General features: G+C 35.5%; 1 long non-coding RNA gene across 2 annotated transcripts; it reads left to right on the top strand.

Moving 5' to 3' along the window:
• Positions 1-858: 858 nt before the first annotated feature.
• LOC310896152 lies at positions 859-14,752 on the top strand. Of its 2 annotated transcripts, XR_014581236.1 has the most exons (6): positions 859-1,858; positions 2,132-2,273; positions 5,068-5,171; positions 5,699-5,787; positions 9,821-9,904; positions 11,814-14,752. It is a non-coding gene; the product is annotated as an uncharacterized lncRNA (long non-coding RNA). The 2 variants fall into 2 exon arrangements; XR_014581237.1 differs by lacking the exon at positions 5,068-5,171.
• The last annotated feature ends 247 nt before the right edge of the window (positions 14,753-14,999 follow it).

Here is a 14,999-nt window from a genome sequence, read left to right on the forward strand (position 1 = left end):
GTTGCTTCTACTGTAGTCGGACAGAGAAGGCAGGGCAGAGAAAACGAGTAGTTACTTAGTCTTTCAGAAATAGATTTTGTTAGGCAACAAAAGCAGTTGTAGCTCTGGGATTTTCTGAAGTATGGTTCCTCCAAACAATTCAGTGGATGTGTTTTTCTGTTGTCAATTCCGCTTCCCCAGCTCCAACCCACCTATCCCTCAATTTGCATGCATTTGTTTGTCATGGCATGCTAAGGTTTTCCACTTTATCTCTTCACTGGCATTTTTGTTTTCTCTATCTACCCTCTCCCGGCCCCCCCGGTATCTTGGTTGTATCTTGATATATACACAAGAAAAAGAAAAGACACAGCTTTCCTCCCAGCATCTCAGCAGAGATGTCAGTGACTGCTGAGGAGAAGAAATTCATAGCTGTGGAGGCTTCCAAAATCTAGCCAGTGCTTTTTAAGATTTTTTTTTTTTTTTTTGAGATGTGGAATATGTTCAAAATGACAATTATGAGGACCACCTTCTAGTTCTGGAAAAGAACTACTACAGATTTTTTTACATCTAAAACTGAAAGAAAAAATGCTAGTTTAGTTTCTCAGAAATATATGCCTCTCTCCAATAGCTTATGTCCCTCACCTTGATAAGATTATTACTGTGATGGTAACTGGTATATGAAAATTATTATTATTATTATTGTTTTCTGAAATCAGACTAAAGAAAACAATGGACTAAAGAAAGAATATTTCAGGAGAAAGAGAATATCTTTTCATAGATCAACTGGTACAGTTAAAAAACATGGAAAGGCTTTGGGCACATCAGTAATACCTTCATAGCTCCCATAGCACTATTACCACACAATCACTTTCCTCCAGAAATATAGATTTAAAACCTGAAAATTAATAAATCTGTTGAATTATTTATAACTGTGTGCATAAAATTAACTAGATATTCAACAGTAATCATGTAACTGGACAGATTGCACGTTCCAGTTAATTGCAATTGTTTTTGAGCATGCATATTTCAAAAAGCAAACATTACTTGTACATTTCAAGATTTTTTGCTAATGAAGCAATAACATTTTAGCAAGAATGGATAATGAATTTTTAGTACAGAAATAAACAGCAGCATCGTTTGAACTACAGAATCACTTTCTCTGCTCTACATGAACCATTGCTTCGTTTGCTCCACTAGAAAGAAATATTACACTTACATACTAATTGTGCTAATAATATATGAGGGAAAGTGTCATTTCAGCCCACCTAGAGAATTACCTGTCTTATTCTACCTACTTCTCCTACCTACTTACAAATTCTGAACTCTCAAAGCCAGAAAAACCCCACTCTGCTAATAGCATAATATGAAAAACAAAACAGAACACTAAAAAAAGAGTTAAAATAGTTTCAGTATAGTTCTTTGAAAACTACTTGATATGTCCCTGTGTGTCATCTGGGAAATAAATGAAGAGAATTTCAATTAATTAAAATTAATTGATTAGTAATTGAAATTAGTGACAGAATTGAAATGAATTGATCTTTAATTAGTGGTTAACTAGTGATTAGAGAAAACATGGAGCAAGAGAGGAAAGTGGTCATTGGAAAACAAAGCAGATTTCACTCTTATGATAAATAGTTATTTCTTTGAAAGCTCACTATCCTTAGATGGAAAATCTCACAGCCTCTGCTCCCCCAACCCTCCCATCCCCTGCCTTGCTCCTCCCTTGAGCTAATAACTATCAAGGCAAACATATAAGATGGCAGAAATCTCATGTCATAGACTGGAATCTTGATGTAGCATGTGCTCTTAGGGCTGACAAGTAAGTGGAGACAGACACAGAACCAGATGTATTCTACATGCAAAAATCTACGAGAGCAAAGTAAGTTACAATTTTTATTTTGCCTATTGAATTACCTGCCAGTTTTGCTGAAGCAACAGAGAAACTGGGGAAAAAGAGTGCCTCCTTCTTTTTACATGTTTCAGGGTTGACCTTATAGATAACAGTCTATATGAGAGATGTTTAAGTAGACCATCTATATATTCTCTCCTGTGATTATAAACAACCAGTCCAGATAACTACTTCAGATGTAGACATCGACTGCGTAGATGTCCAACGAAATGAATCCTGCATCTATTGCTTTCATCCTCCTAGCACTCTCTTCAAGTTTATGGTGGGGAGAAGTATGAGCTGCTGCAGCTCATAGAGCTTCCATCAAGGAGTTTCTGAGAATCACAGAGCTTCCTAATTGCTATCCCTCCTTCCCTGGACAGTGGAGAAATGCTAGAAGTTACAGGTAGGAAGAAATGTACTGGCAGCTTGTGGGAGTGTGAGATGAGTATGTGCTGAAGGGGTGTGCCAGCAGTGTAATGCAAGAAAATCTGAAAAGTGGGAGTCTGTGTGAAAAGAAAGAGGTGAACAAAAACTAGAGCAGGAAAATGTATGCTTAAATTAGAATGGTAACTGAAAAGATATGGGGTGAAAATGTATTAAGAAGTATTATGGATAAATGATTCATCACAGGAAAACAGGAGTTGAACAAGAAGATTTAAAGAAAAGAGTTGGAGGGAAGTTTTGAAAGGGGAGGAAAAATTGACTAGCATACAGACTAACTTCCACATAAGAAACGATTAAGCAAATTAGTACTTATCAAGCCCAGAAAAAAAAGTGACTTAGGGGACGTATGAAAGAAGTCTATAAATGTTAAGGACAAAATCGATTAAATTAATTCTTCCCCTCTTCCAAGAAGATATATTAAGCTTCAATGAAATTAGTAACATTTGGACTCCGAAAGGGGAAAAAAATAAAAAAGGAAATTTAAGAGATTTGTTGTCCTTGAAAGTAAAAGCCTATCCAGATAATGATATTTAAAGATACTAATCAGAAACCAGAAACAATTCAGCAAATCCACTGAACTGAAAATGTTTGGATGTTGAGAGAATTCTAGAAGTATTGTGTATGCATAGTTTGTTTATATTTCTCCTTAGTTATTTGCTTATGGCCGTTGCCAGAGGAAGCATGCTGAGCTACATGATCCTTACACAGCATGGCTGCTTTTGTTTTCTAAGTAGCAAAGAGAAAGAGAGAAAAAAAAAAAAAAGAGTACACTACCATAATTCAGGAAGCATTACGGAGGCAATATTTAGGTGATAAGTTTTTTAGGAATATACATTTAAGAAATATATGCTTAGGAATTATTATTTTAAAGCAAGTCTTGTTAAGTACATCCGTCTATGGAAACAATTTCCAAATCTATTTCTAGTCAGTCTCTAACTAATGGTACAGATGTAATGGTACAATCTGAGATGCCTTGTTTTGAAGATTATATATATATATATTAGAATAATAATAATAAAATACCCTTCTTAATAATATTCTATTTCATTTAACCTAACTTGAAGAGATTTATCTGAAGCCTGTATTCATGTCAGGGAAATTGGGTTTGTGCCAATTAACTGAAGAGGCTGTTGTACTATGGCTTATCTCAGACAAAGCCTTCCAAAACTGCTATGTCATAAAAAGGCCAAAGGCCTTGCAGCTCTTTTGTAAGGCCTTCCATCAAACCATGCTTATGGACAACCAAAAGCTGGGATCCTAGAAAAAGCAGTAGGGGTCTTAGCATGTGTGTCATGCTTGTCAGTGCAATGAAAGACACATCAAACGTCTGCTTTCTTTCATTTATTGATACTGATAGGTGCATTTTAAATGAATTGGTACTCAGGAAAAGTGATGAATAGCTTAAGAAGTATGATATGCACATAATAGAAGTACCGTGCTCAGGTAGTCATGAAATAGCTGTACAGGAAGCAGCCTAATCTTCCTTATTAATGCCTGAAAGGATGGTGACATCCATCAAATAAAGTATAATTGTCTTTCTCTAATATAAGTGACTATTACAATTATCTTGTTATAATGGATTCAGAAATATCTTAAATCTGCCAGATTGATAAACAAACAAGCTCAGCGTAGTGGCCATCCAGGAGGTCAAATCAGGTTGCCCTGAGGTTAATTGGAGTTCTTCTGCTGAATTAAATTAGGCAAGTGTTCAGCAGAAAATGCTTGAATAGCTTTCTTTCAGTGAATGCAAGCCTTGGTTTCATGTTATGTCCAAAGCACAGTTTTTCTTCTGGCTTTAATCAATAAACCAAACATCAGTCCTTTTCTTATCTATATATCTAGCCTTATCTACTGTCTATCAATAATATAATTAAAACATCTATTACTGAAAAGAAATTAGACTTCCATAATATTTTGAATTCTAATTTGTGTTTGAGTTAAGGAAATGAGGGAAGGAAGAAAAGGAGAAATGGAGAAAGGGAGAAGAGGAAGAAAGCAGGAAAGAGAACAAAACAGTAGTATTTTCTTTAAAATCTTGCTCCTAAACTCATATTTATCCATGTCAATGAAAGCAACCCAAAGCTACTTAAAAATGATATCAATGGTTGAACTGTAGATGTTTAATTCCAAGAAACTGAGCCTAACTTCTAGCAATTGAACCTGAAAATTTTTGTAAAATCTGTGCATTCCAGTAGAAGATTTTTTCATCATGTTTCCTTCATTCTATTCATTTATATCATATATGCATATGAATGTGTGTGTGTGTATATATATATAAAATAAAGGGGGCTCAAAATCTTGAACAAGAGAAGATAATGTCATTAAAATTAAGTATAAAACTTCAGTGTTTGCATGAGTTTTATTTTTGGTATTGAGTATATCAAACTTTACTTTAACACTAAATCTTTTGGTGATTTTTTTTCCCCTGACATTTCTGATTTTAATTTCCATTTTCTAGAAAGTATGCTCTTTTGCTATCAAAATTAATATAAAGCACATATAAAATAAATATTAATTTAGGGAAAAAAAAGTACCCCACAAGAAAGCAAAAAGGAATCCAGTTGTATTTTTCATAGTAATTTACTGATTTTGTTTCATTTTAAGTAGTGATACTTTTACTTACTGATAACTATGACTTAAAATACTCAGAAGTTCAGGAAAAAAAAAAATCAGATGTTAATTTAAATTTTATTTGATTGGATTTCATCTAGACCTGAGACCTGAATTTTCCTTTTCTTTTTCTTTCATTGTAGAGATGACAATTCATTAAAAACATAGCCTTGCACAGACAGAGAAGCTTTGTCAAAAACAAAGACCGGCTTAAGAGACTGCTGTTAAAACATTTTTCAGCAATATGGTAGCATACTCCACCAAATTACATTTTGGAAGTGACATCCCTTCCCCTCTTAAGTAACACAGTTTAAGGTTTCCATTCTCTTTCTTTCTTTCTTTCACTCCCCTTTATAGATGGTCCAGGTTCATTCTCTCTTCTAATTTGCATAGCTAAGATTTGACTCTTTAAGTAACACAAACACTTGGGTCTTTGGGGATTAGAATGTTTTCTTTTAATTATTTCCATATATAATAAATAAACTGAAAAAAAAAAGAAAAAAAAGAAGCAGCAGCTAAGACTTCAATTCATAAAAAACAAAACAAACAAAAAAAACATAAAACAAAAAAGTAGACTGTCACCCCTACCAAGTTTTGAATTTTCCTGGGAAAGGAAAGACATTTCTTTGCATGTTCAATTCTAGATTTTTTTTGTCTGCTCTAAACTAAATAAAAAATTACAGAAGTTGCTACTTATGTATTTTCAGTACCTTGTAAGATTCCAGAAGGTTTGAAATAACTTATTTGTGTATTTTAAATAATTGTCTTTCCTAGCTCTACAGCCTCCACCCCAGCTGGGGGAAAACAAATGGTGGAAGGGGAGAGGGGAGAGGGAAGATGGCAAGAATAATTAAAATGAACATGTAAGTGTGTGTATATATGGCTATAGTTATGTAACTACATACATATATATTTAATATATATTTAAATATTTCATAAATACATATATATACACACCATGTTAAGGCCTGAGACGTAGTAATTAGGAAAAAAACAAAACCAACCAACCAAAACAACAACAACAAACACAAAAAATGTGAATACCTACCCAGAACATCAGTGAGATATTTTTAGTGCTTTTGTTGTCTCTTTTCTCTCTTTTCCTCTTTTTGTTGCCTTTTGTTGCCTTTTTTTTCTCTTTTCACTGCTCCCTCCTCTCACATCCACTGTCTTCTGCTTACTGCCAAAATAAGCTGGGACTTCTCTTCTTGACTGGCAGGTGCCAGAGGGGTTGAGGACCCATACAGTCCTTTGACAGTGTTTTGCCTCACCCTAACTGTGGCCCTGTGCAGTGCTCTGCCTTTAATGGAGAAGACCAATGGAATCTTTGGTTAGTAGAAAATTCCTCCAGGAGGAATTGGAGAAAGCACAGAAGGAGAAAAGGTTATAAAGTCCCTGGAAATTCAAAGGAAGGAAAGAGTAATCCAATCTTTCTTGTAGTGTGAGTAGTACTCTGTATTTTTCAGTAAGGAATGCTGCCACCAGCAAAATAATTAAAGGGAGGAACTCTCTTACAATCCTGCTTTTTGTTCCTTATCTAAGCAGCACCAAGAGTATCATGGATCCAATATAGGATGTGACCTAGGAAGTTGAGAGGAAGGAAGGGAAGTTTCTTTAGTTACAAACTAGTGTCATCTTTACATTGTGAAAAGAGGGCTAAGAAGAAGGCAAAGAAGTGTGTGATTAAGTGCAGCAGACTTGAACTGATATAATGCAATTGTAGTCTATGTGTAGCAACAGCCATTAAAACTGTTTCAGACTCTTAACAGCCGCAGCCCAAAAAAATTTTTAACCCACTTTTCCAATCAGCCACTAAGCGAGGTTATACAGCATCTTCAGAGAACAGCTCTCTCTCCATGTTCCTAGAGTCCAGGGCTCAGGAAGGAATATTCAGGCAGAAGGGGAGAAAAGGAGTTATGTTTGGAAGGGGAGGGGTCCAGCCCATTTTTTGTTACTGTACTTGTTCAGGAAATATTATATTTCAAGTTGTAAAATAACCTATATGTGATAAATATAGCTAGATGTAACAGCATTCACTAGGTGAACTGTTGAAATTACCAGAAAATATTCCTAGTTTCCATCTCTCTAATACAGTATAAACAACTGTCATTTCCCTATTATGTGTTTTTCTCACTTGAGTGCTTCACAACCCCCCTTAATTATGCTATAAGTGATAGTGTTTCACAGTGTCACCTATTCACCTGAGTACTGTTTCTACTCTCCCTGTTGTTATCTCACACAGCTGTCACTGTCTTCAGACCACCCAGGTTGCTCCACAGCTGACATACATGTATCCTTCACTTAGAAGATCTGGGACTCATTGCTTAATGGGTTGATCAGTTGATAGACAGCTCAGCAAATAATTTCTAAGTACTTCCACAATGCAAAGGGGCAGCTCAACTTTTTGCTCCAAAGACATCAACTGTTGCCCTTCATGGGGTGACTGACAGGTGTTAGTGGAAATACGTCTTCTATCTAATTAAGTTTTCTGCATTTGGAAGAAGGATTGGAGAGCCAGGCATCCGCTTCTGTTGTGCCATTTACTTCTCTTTTGGGGGAGGCACCATTTGTCTGCCTAGTCATACCCTTTTGCAGTGTGGAAGCCAGGAGCTTGGTGACTATCCTGCAAAATCCCCTAGGCTCTTAAACATTTTTGTACCCAGTTTTATCTTCAGCAGATGCACAGCAAAGGGTGATGTTCTTGTTTTATTTCAATAAAGGTCTGAAATAAAAGTACAAAACTGCAATTACTAATGCTATAACTAGTCTGACACAGAATGTTTTCCCTTTTCATCTCATCTGTCAGTGAGAAACACAAGCAGTCCTTACTGGGAAAGGCTGGATGCAGAGGAAATCTGTACTCCTTCAGGTCACTATTCCCAGCTACAAAAATACATGAGCAGTTGCAGTTCACTTTGAAGAGGCATTATAGAGCTAATGGCCTTTCTTTTAGTTTGCTCTCCAAAAATCTTTGACGGTTTATACTGGAAGGACAGTGGTGACACACTGCAGATCTGTGTGATTCCTCGCTAACACCTTGCACAAACATTTTTTATAGAATCATAGAGTATTCTGAGTTGGAAGTGACACATAAGGATCATCAAGTCCAACTTTTGCCTCCACACAGGACTACCCAAAAATCAGCCCATATATCTGAGAGCATTGTCCAAATGTTTCTTGAATTCCAGTAGACTTGGTGCCATGACCACTTCCCTAGGGAGCCTGTTCCAGTGTCTGACCACCCCCTCAATAAAAATTAAATAAATCATTATATACAAGCTGAACCTCCCCTGTTGAATCTTCACCCCATTCCCTTGGGTCTTATTGCCAGTCACCAGAGACAAGAGTTCAACACCTGTCCCTCCACTCCCCCTAGTCAGGAAGCTGTAGGCTGTGTTGAGGTTGCCCCTCATTCTCCTCTTCTCTAGGCTGAACAAACCAAGCAACCTTATCTGCTCCTCATACATCTAGCCGTCTAGACCCTTCACCATCTTTGTAGCTGTCTTTTGGACGCTCTATAGCAGTTTTATGTCTTTCTTAAATTGTGGCACCCAAAATTGCACACAGTACTCAAGGTGAGGCTGCACCAACACAGGGCGGTGTGGGACAATCACTTCCCTTGACCGACTAGCAATGCCGTGCTTGATGCACCCCAGGATATGGTTGGCCCTCCTGTCTGCCAGGGCATGCTGCTGGCTCATATTTAACTTGCTGTTGATCAGAATCCCCAGATCCCTTTCTGTGGTGCTGCTCTCCAGGGTCTTTTCCCCCAGTCTGTACGTACAGCCAGGGTTCCCCCTTCCCACGTGCAGAACCTGGCTCTTGCTCTTGTTAAACTTCATATGGTTGGTGGTTGTCCAGCCCTGTAATTTGTTTAGGTCTCTCTGCAAGGCCTCTGTACCCTACTACAGAGTTTACAGCCCCTCCCAGTTTGGCATCATCTACAAACTTATTTACTATACCTTTAAGTCCCGCATCTAGTCCTTTTATGAAAATATTAAAGGCCCTAAAATGGAATTCTTTTTTTTCAGAAGCAGGCCATTAGGGTACTGCCAGTACAGTAACATCCCTGTTGTAAAATGGATCCCTGTGTTTCACCTTCTTTGACAGCACTGAATGGGTTTCTGTCAATGACCATCTTTTACCTGATCATTTATAATTTGCTGAAGATGATTGGCAGATGTTGTAAACAATGACAGGACAAGGTTTGTGTGGACATAACATCTTTCTTTACTACCTCTTCTTATGATAGTAGCTGCTTAATAGGGAAGATAGGTAGTGTCTGGAGATCAGATTATTTTCACAAGTATATATTCATTACTGAGTCAAAATCTCATTAAACAAAGCAAAATAAAAGAAAAAAATAATATTGTAGCCATGGGTAGAAGGTCAAAAATGTCTCTGAACCCAGTAAGTGCTGCTGAGAACTTATGGTACATTTCTGTTTTCAGAATACAAGCTGAAGAAATGCATGCTGAGTTATTGACAGACCCAAGGCTTTGCCTTTCTCAGCAGAGTGTAACACAGCTCAGATTCTGTAAGATTTCTTGAGGAAAATAAATAGCTTTCTCCCAGTTTTTCTGTGGGAGATTACAAAAGATACATCTTCCACCACTTCTGTGGAACAATACGATGTATTAAAAACTGGGTGGAGTCCTTTTAGCTTTTTCAAATAAGTTTTGTTAATTACATTACATATTAACATTATATATTGTTTAATTTATAATATATCACAGTATTCTGTATATAGAATGAATATAACCATGTACATACAGATAAACATCCAATCTAGAAATATAATGATATAAATTATAATGATAACTAAATATTAATTATTTTTAAAATAAATAATAATCTGATAATTGCAACTATCTTTGCTGAAAATTTGTTTTTAAGGATTAAGCTATAAGAGCAGTTTCCAAATTGTTGTTCCATACCAAAGAATTGAAGGAAGCAGAGGAATGTGAGGGGTTGGGTAAGGTGAGTGCTTTCATTTTTTTCTAAGGTTCATTTAATTTTCCTCTTAAGCACTACCTATTTAATTTTTTTTTCCTTGTTAAGTGTATAGCTGCCTATTCAAAGCAAGCTCAAGAGGTATGCACTTAAGCTAAGAGAATAAAGGTAATGTGATGATAATTATACATGGACAGCTATGGAAAATGTCTATCTTTGCACATAATTTAGTTCAGTTGTACAAAGTACACCCCTCACAGTTTCTTTAGCTTGTGAATGTGTATGGCCTTCTGTGGAGACTGCTTTTTGTAACTCATTCACTAGTAAATGTAAATCTTTTATTGCTGGATAACCATTCTATATTATTTATCTTACATAATAATAATAATATATATCATTTGTTGAAGGATGTTCTCTCTTTTGTTTATTTCCCCAAGGAGCTGACCCAGTGTACTGGGTTGGGCTGGGATGTTAACTTTCCCTGCAGCAGCCCATACAGTGCTGTGCTCTGCACTCATAGCTAAAACAGCAATGGTATCACACCAGTGTTGTGTCTGCTGCTGAGCAGTGCTGGAACAGTATCAGGACTCTCCCTAACTCCCCTAGGGGTGGGCAAAGATGTGAGAAAAGAAACATCACCAGGGCAGCTGACCTAAACCAACCAAAGGGATATTCTATACCATATGATGTCACACTCAGCAATAAAAGGTGGAAAAAGGAGGAAGAGGGGAGGGGTGGGCTCTCGTTGTGAAAACGTCTGCCCTCCTCCCGAACACCGGCTACGTGCGTTGAGGCCCTGCTTCAAGGACGTGGTCAAGCATCGCTCATTTGTGGGAAGTAGAGAGTAATTTCTTTCCTCTGCACTTCCACATAGCCTTTACTTGTTTTGTTTATTTTTTCCCTTTCCCCCTCCCTTTTCCCCTTTCCTTTTTACCCTTTAGTTAAATTGTTAATTGTTTAGTTAAATTGTTTAGTTAAATTGTTTAATTAATAATAATCTTTCCTTAATAATTATTTTTTTCCCCCTTTAATTAAATCATCCTTATCTCAACCCGTGAGTTGTTCTTTCCTTTACTTCTTCCCCTCCTCATCTAAGGAGGGGGAGGGAGAGAGCGGTTGTGGTGTTCAGCTGCCTAGCACGGTAAAACCACCACACCCAGAAATCTTCTGCAACTGTATTAGCCCCATGTGGGATTAGATTCAGTTTTAAGAGACAGTCAACACCAATTTCTCTGAACTGCAGTAGCAGCTGCACTGCTATTGAAGTTAAAATCCAAATGATTTTACTTTTATATATGTGTGTTGGCAAGTTTGTTGGTCAGGTAAGCATATATCTCTAGTGACTATACTTCCAGCTATTAGGTATCCTGTATATTCTTTTAGAGGTCTCTTGTCCTTTCTTCAGTCTTTGGATATGTAGCCACTCATATTTGGCTGCATCCTTTGAAGTGCCATTCTAGTTCCATTCTTCTTTCTTTCCTAGTCTTCCAGTTTCTAAACACCACTGCTCATAAGCTGTGGATTTCATTTAGCTGCTTCTTTCATAGTTGTAACAGTGTTATTTGATGAAAATTCTGTACTTCCAGTGCTTATATCACACAACTATTCCTCTAAAAATACTTGAGTACTTTCTAGCATGAGATTTGTGTATTCTAGTGTAAGAAATCAGTTACACTGATGCTACCGTTGTTACTCATTCTTATTTTAACATCTGGTGGTTACTAATTTTAATTTTAATTTTAATGTTAATTTTAATTTTTATCTATTTCTATTTCTATTTATTTCTATTATTTCTATTTCTATTATTTCTATTTCTATTTCTTTATTTCTTTATTTATTATTTATTTATTTTTACTTGTCTTTGGCATCGTATATAAGGTTTTATTCAATAATATCAAGATTATTTTTCATTATGTTGCTGTCCTCTTCTTTGCAGAAAGCTGAGACCATAATATGTATTACCAGCAAATACTGACATCCATACCTGGTGGTGGTGTGCTTTTGTAATAAGAAATCATCCTAACTTTGTACCCATGTTTAAGTGGAACATAACTCATGAACAACTTCTTCATTTGCTGAAATCATTTCTCTGAGACAGCACTTCATACAAAACTTCCACTATGACATGAAGGGGGAATTAAATAACTTTTTACAGCTTTTAGGGATTTCTTCTCTGGAAGAATTTCTTCTTTAGTTGTTTGGTCCCTTTTATTAAAAGAAATTCAGTATCTTGTGAAATATGAACAGAAGAACATGATATGTTTTAGCTGTTGAAACAGGCCTTCTCTATTTGTACATTTATGAACAACTCAGACCTTGTTATGTGAAGTATATAAATAAGTGAAGGTTATGAAAATCCAATTTCTTCAGCTCTTTTTTCCAACACACTTTAAAAAGTCGATGTGTATATTTTATTGAAATATTTTTTCCTATTTTCTATTTTTACAATGGCTTTGCAGACAGATAAGACAGATATGTAGCTCAATTTAAGACTTAATGAAGTCCAAACACCCACATATATACTGTAGTGTCTTACAGCTACTTCACGTATAAGCATAAAAGAAAATAAGTAAAAAATGTCATTTTATGTAATTATCCTAAACTACTCACTACTTCACACACAATAGCATAAAAAATTTGTTAACAGTCATTTAAAATATATGTTTCAAAAGAAGAGGAAAAAAAAATTAGACGTCTCTCTAGAATAACTCACCAAAGCTCTCTCTGCTGACTTTCCACAGATTTGCAGCAACCATCTCATGTTGAATATCAGCAAGAAAGAGAGGCCTATCTTTTTCTGGCTCAGTAAATCTTATGATAACTCCTCTTTGGAACATAATATGTGCCAAGCAAGGAATCAAATGCAAAAGCCTGCAAACATAGACTTATACAATTTATTTGAAATATTATTTGAATTATTGATATGTGTGTTAGATGTGTAAATCAGGGGATTAAGAAATACATCCAAAATATTTACAGATCTTAACCTGATTACACTCATTTCAGAGAGGGCAGACTACACTGAATTGTTATACTGGACTAAAAAAATAAAATTAAAAAAAATGAAATGTTCATCTTGGACAACTTGTATCCTACTAGATAGGAACTGGAGTTTGATACAACCAGTTTTAAAAACAATAAAAGCTGGAGCTTTTTATCACTAGAATTTTGACAAGATTTTATTTCAGGAAACTGGTCTCTTCTCCTTGGCCCCCCACCAGTTTTAATATTTTTGTCCCTCTGTGCTACTGCATTGTCTCAAGGGCATAATTTAAGGGCAGTTGAATTAATTATATTACAAAACTTAATGACTCTACTAATCTGTCAGGTGGTTCTGATGCTTTCCTTTCTTAATTGATAACTATTTGTATCCTAGGAGAGACTGTCCTGCTCATTGATAACTATATACCTAATCTTACACATATATCTAGAAATACAATTCTTGCCTTACTTCTGAAATTTTGCAATAGATTATGAAGTTTATCTGGTAAATGCAATCAGATTCCAGTTATTACTTCTCAGCCCTAACACAGATATTGAATATATTCTCTTAGTACACATATTTGATCAACATTGTATAAAGTTACAATATAAGACAGACAATCTAAACAAAAAAGGTTCTCTCTTTCATAAGTTGTTATGTACATCTGAGACAGGAAATGGGAATGAGGAACATGACATAAATTTAAAGATAAATTTTTCGTATTGGTCAAGCCTTTAAAAACAAATGACTAACATGACAACATTGCCTATTTTTTGCATTTTTCATTTTGCATTTTTTTTTCCTCCACTTTGTTTCTCTTCAAAGATAATTAGGGAAGATAAATGTATATAAACAGGAAATTTCTCTCGGAATTTTTTCTTTACACCTGAGCTAGTTATAATAGAAAACATAATTCTCTGTTTATGATATAACATCTGTGATTGAAAAAAAATATCTTTTAGAAACATTGTATATTAACAAAGAGAGGGAAAACATCAATCACAGGTGCAAAAGAGCAACCCCTGATACACATTCTGAGTGTATACATATACCCATTAAACTCCTTTTGTTTATAAATAAACTTGAATTATACACCTAATAAATCTATTGAAAGGTAAGAATGCATGATTTCAATGAGCAAACATTAGTAAATGAAACATCAGTGTCCTATGTGACATATTAATATTATGCATGGCCTTAAAAGTCTCCTGTTTGTTTCATTCTTGCTATAACATGAAGATTAAGAATGAGTATAGTTTCAGATGTTAGTAAAGTAGTTAGCATTTACTAACATAATTTTGTTGACAAGGAAAGTTGTAGCTTTGATATGCTTTGTCTGTTTGAAGCAAGCTAAGAAGTTAATAGTTCTATCTGTGATGTGTTACTATTTTGTAATTTGGATTTTAACATAACCCACTGAAATAATTTTGAGTAAAATAGTATCCTCCATCCATTCTACCCATTCTACTATCCCATTAGCATTGTCATCTCCTTTCAGCTCCAATGTAGACACAATGATTGGTTTTGGATTTAAAATTTAACGCTCTGTGTTAACTGTTCTGAAGTGGTGCCTAATTTAACCCTGTCGTTAAATGAGCCTTTTTGTGATTTTGAATAAAAAAGGTTTATTGTTGTTTGTATTCTGTTAAAATGTCTTATTTCAATGTGTTTCACTGAATTGCATCACAGGTTTTCCATTTAATAAAACTGTCGTACACACAGCTGGGATAAGTGGGCACAGGTTTACAAAAATCACTCAGATTGATTCACATCAGATGAAATGTTCAGATGAGGCTTTATACATTTTCTTTAATCTGCCTAGCTTTTGGAGAATGAGATAAAAAAGGAATCGATGTAAGATCATTGCTAGGTAAAGGGGCTGTATGTGTTTATTGAATAATACCACTCTAAAGTTGCCAGGCACCCTCATATAGTAAAATAATCACCCCCGTCTTTTTATTCTTTCCAGTAGGGGTCGGAACCAAAACTTTATTTCCCAGAAATTGCCAAGAAGTTTTTGATGATTAGTTTCATATCAGTTTCAGGAGTGAAGTTGGAGAAAATTGATTCAGTCTGTGTAGAGAACGTTCCTAACCATTTAAAACTATGGCAGATCATGCAGTGCTGTAGTTCAGTAAA

This window comes from Anser anser, assembly GCF_964211835.1.
Source record: "Anser anser genome assembly, chromosome: 1".
Classification (NCBI taxonomy): Eukaryota; Metazoa; Chordata; class Aves; order Anseriformes; family Anatidae; genus Anser; species Anser anser.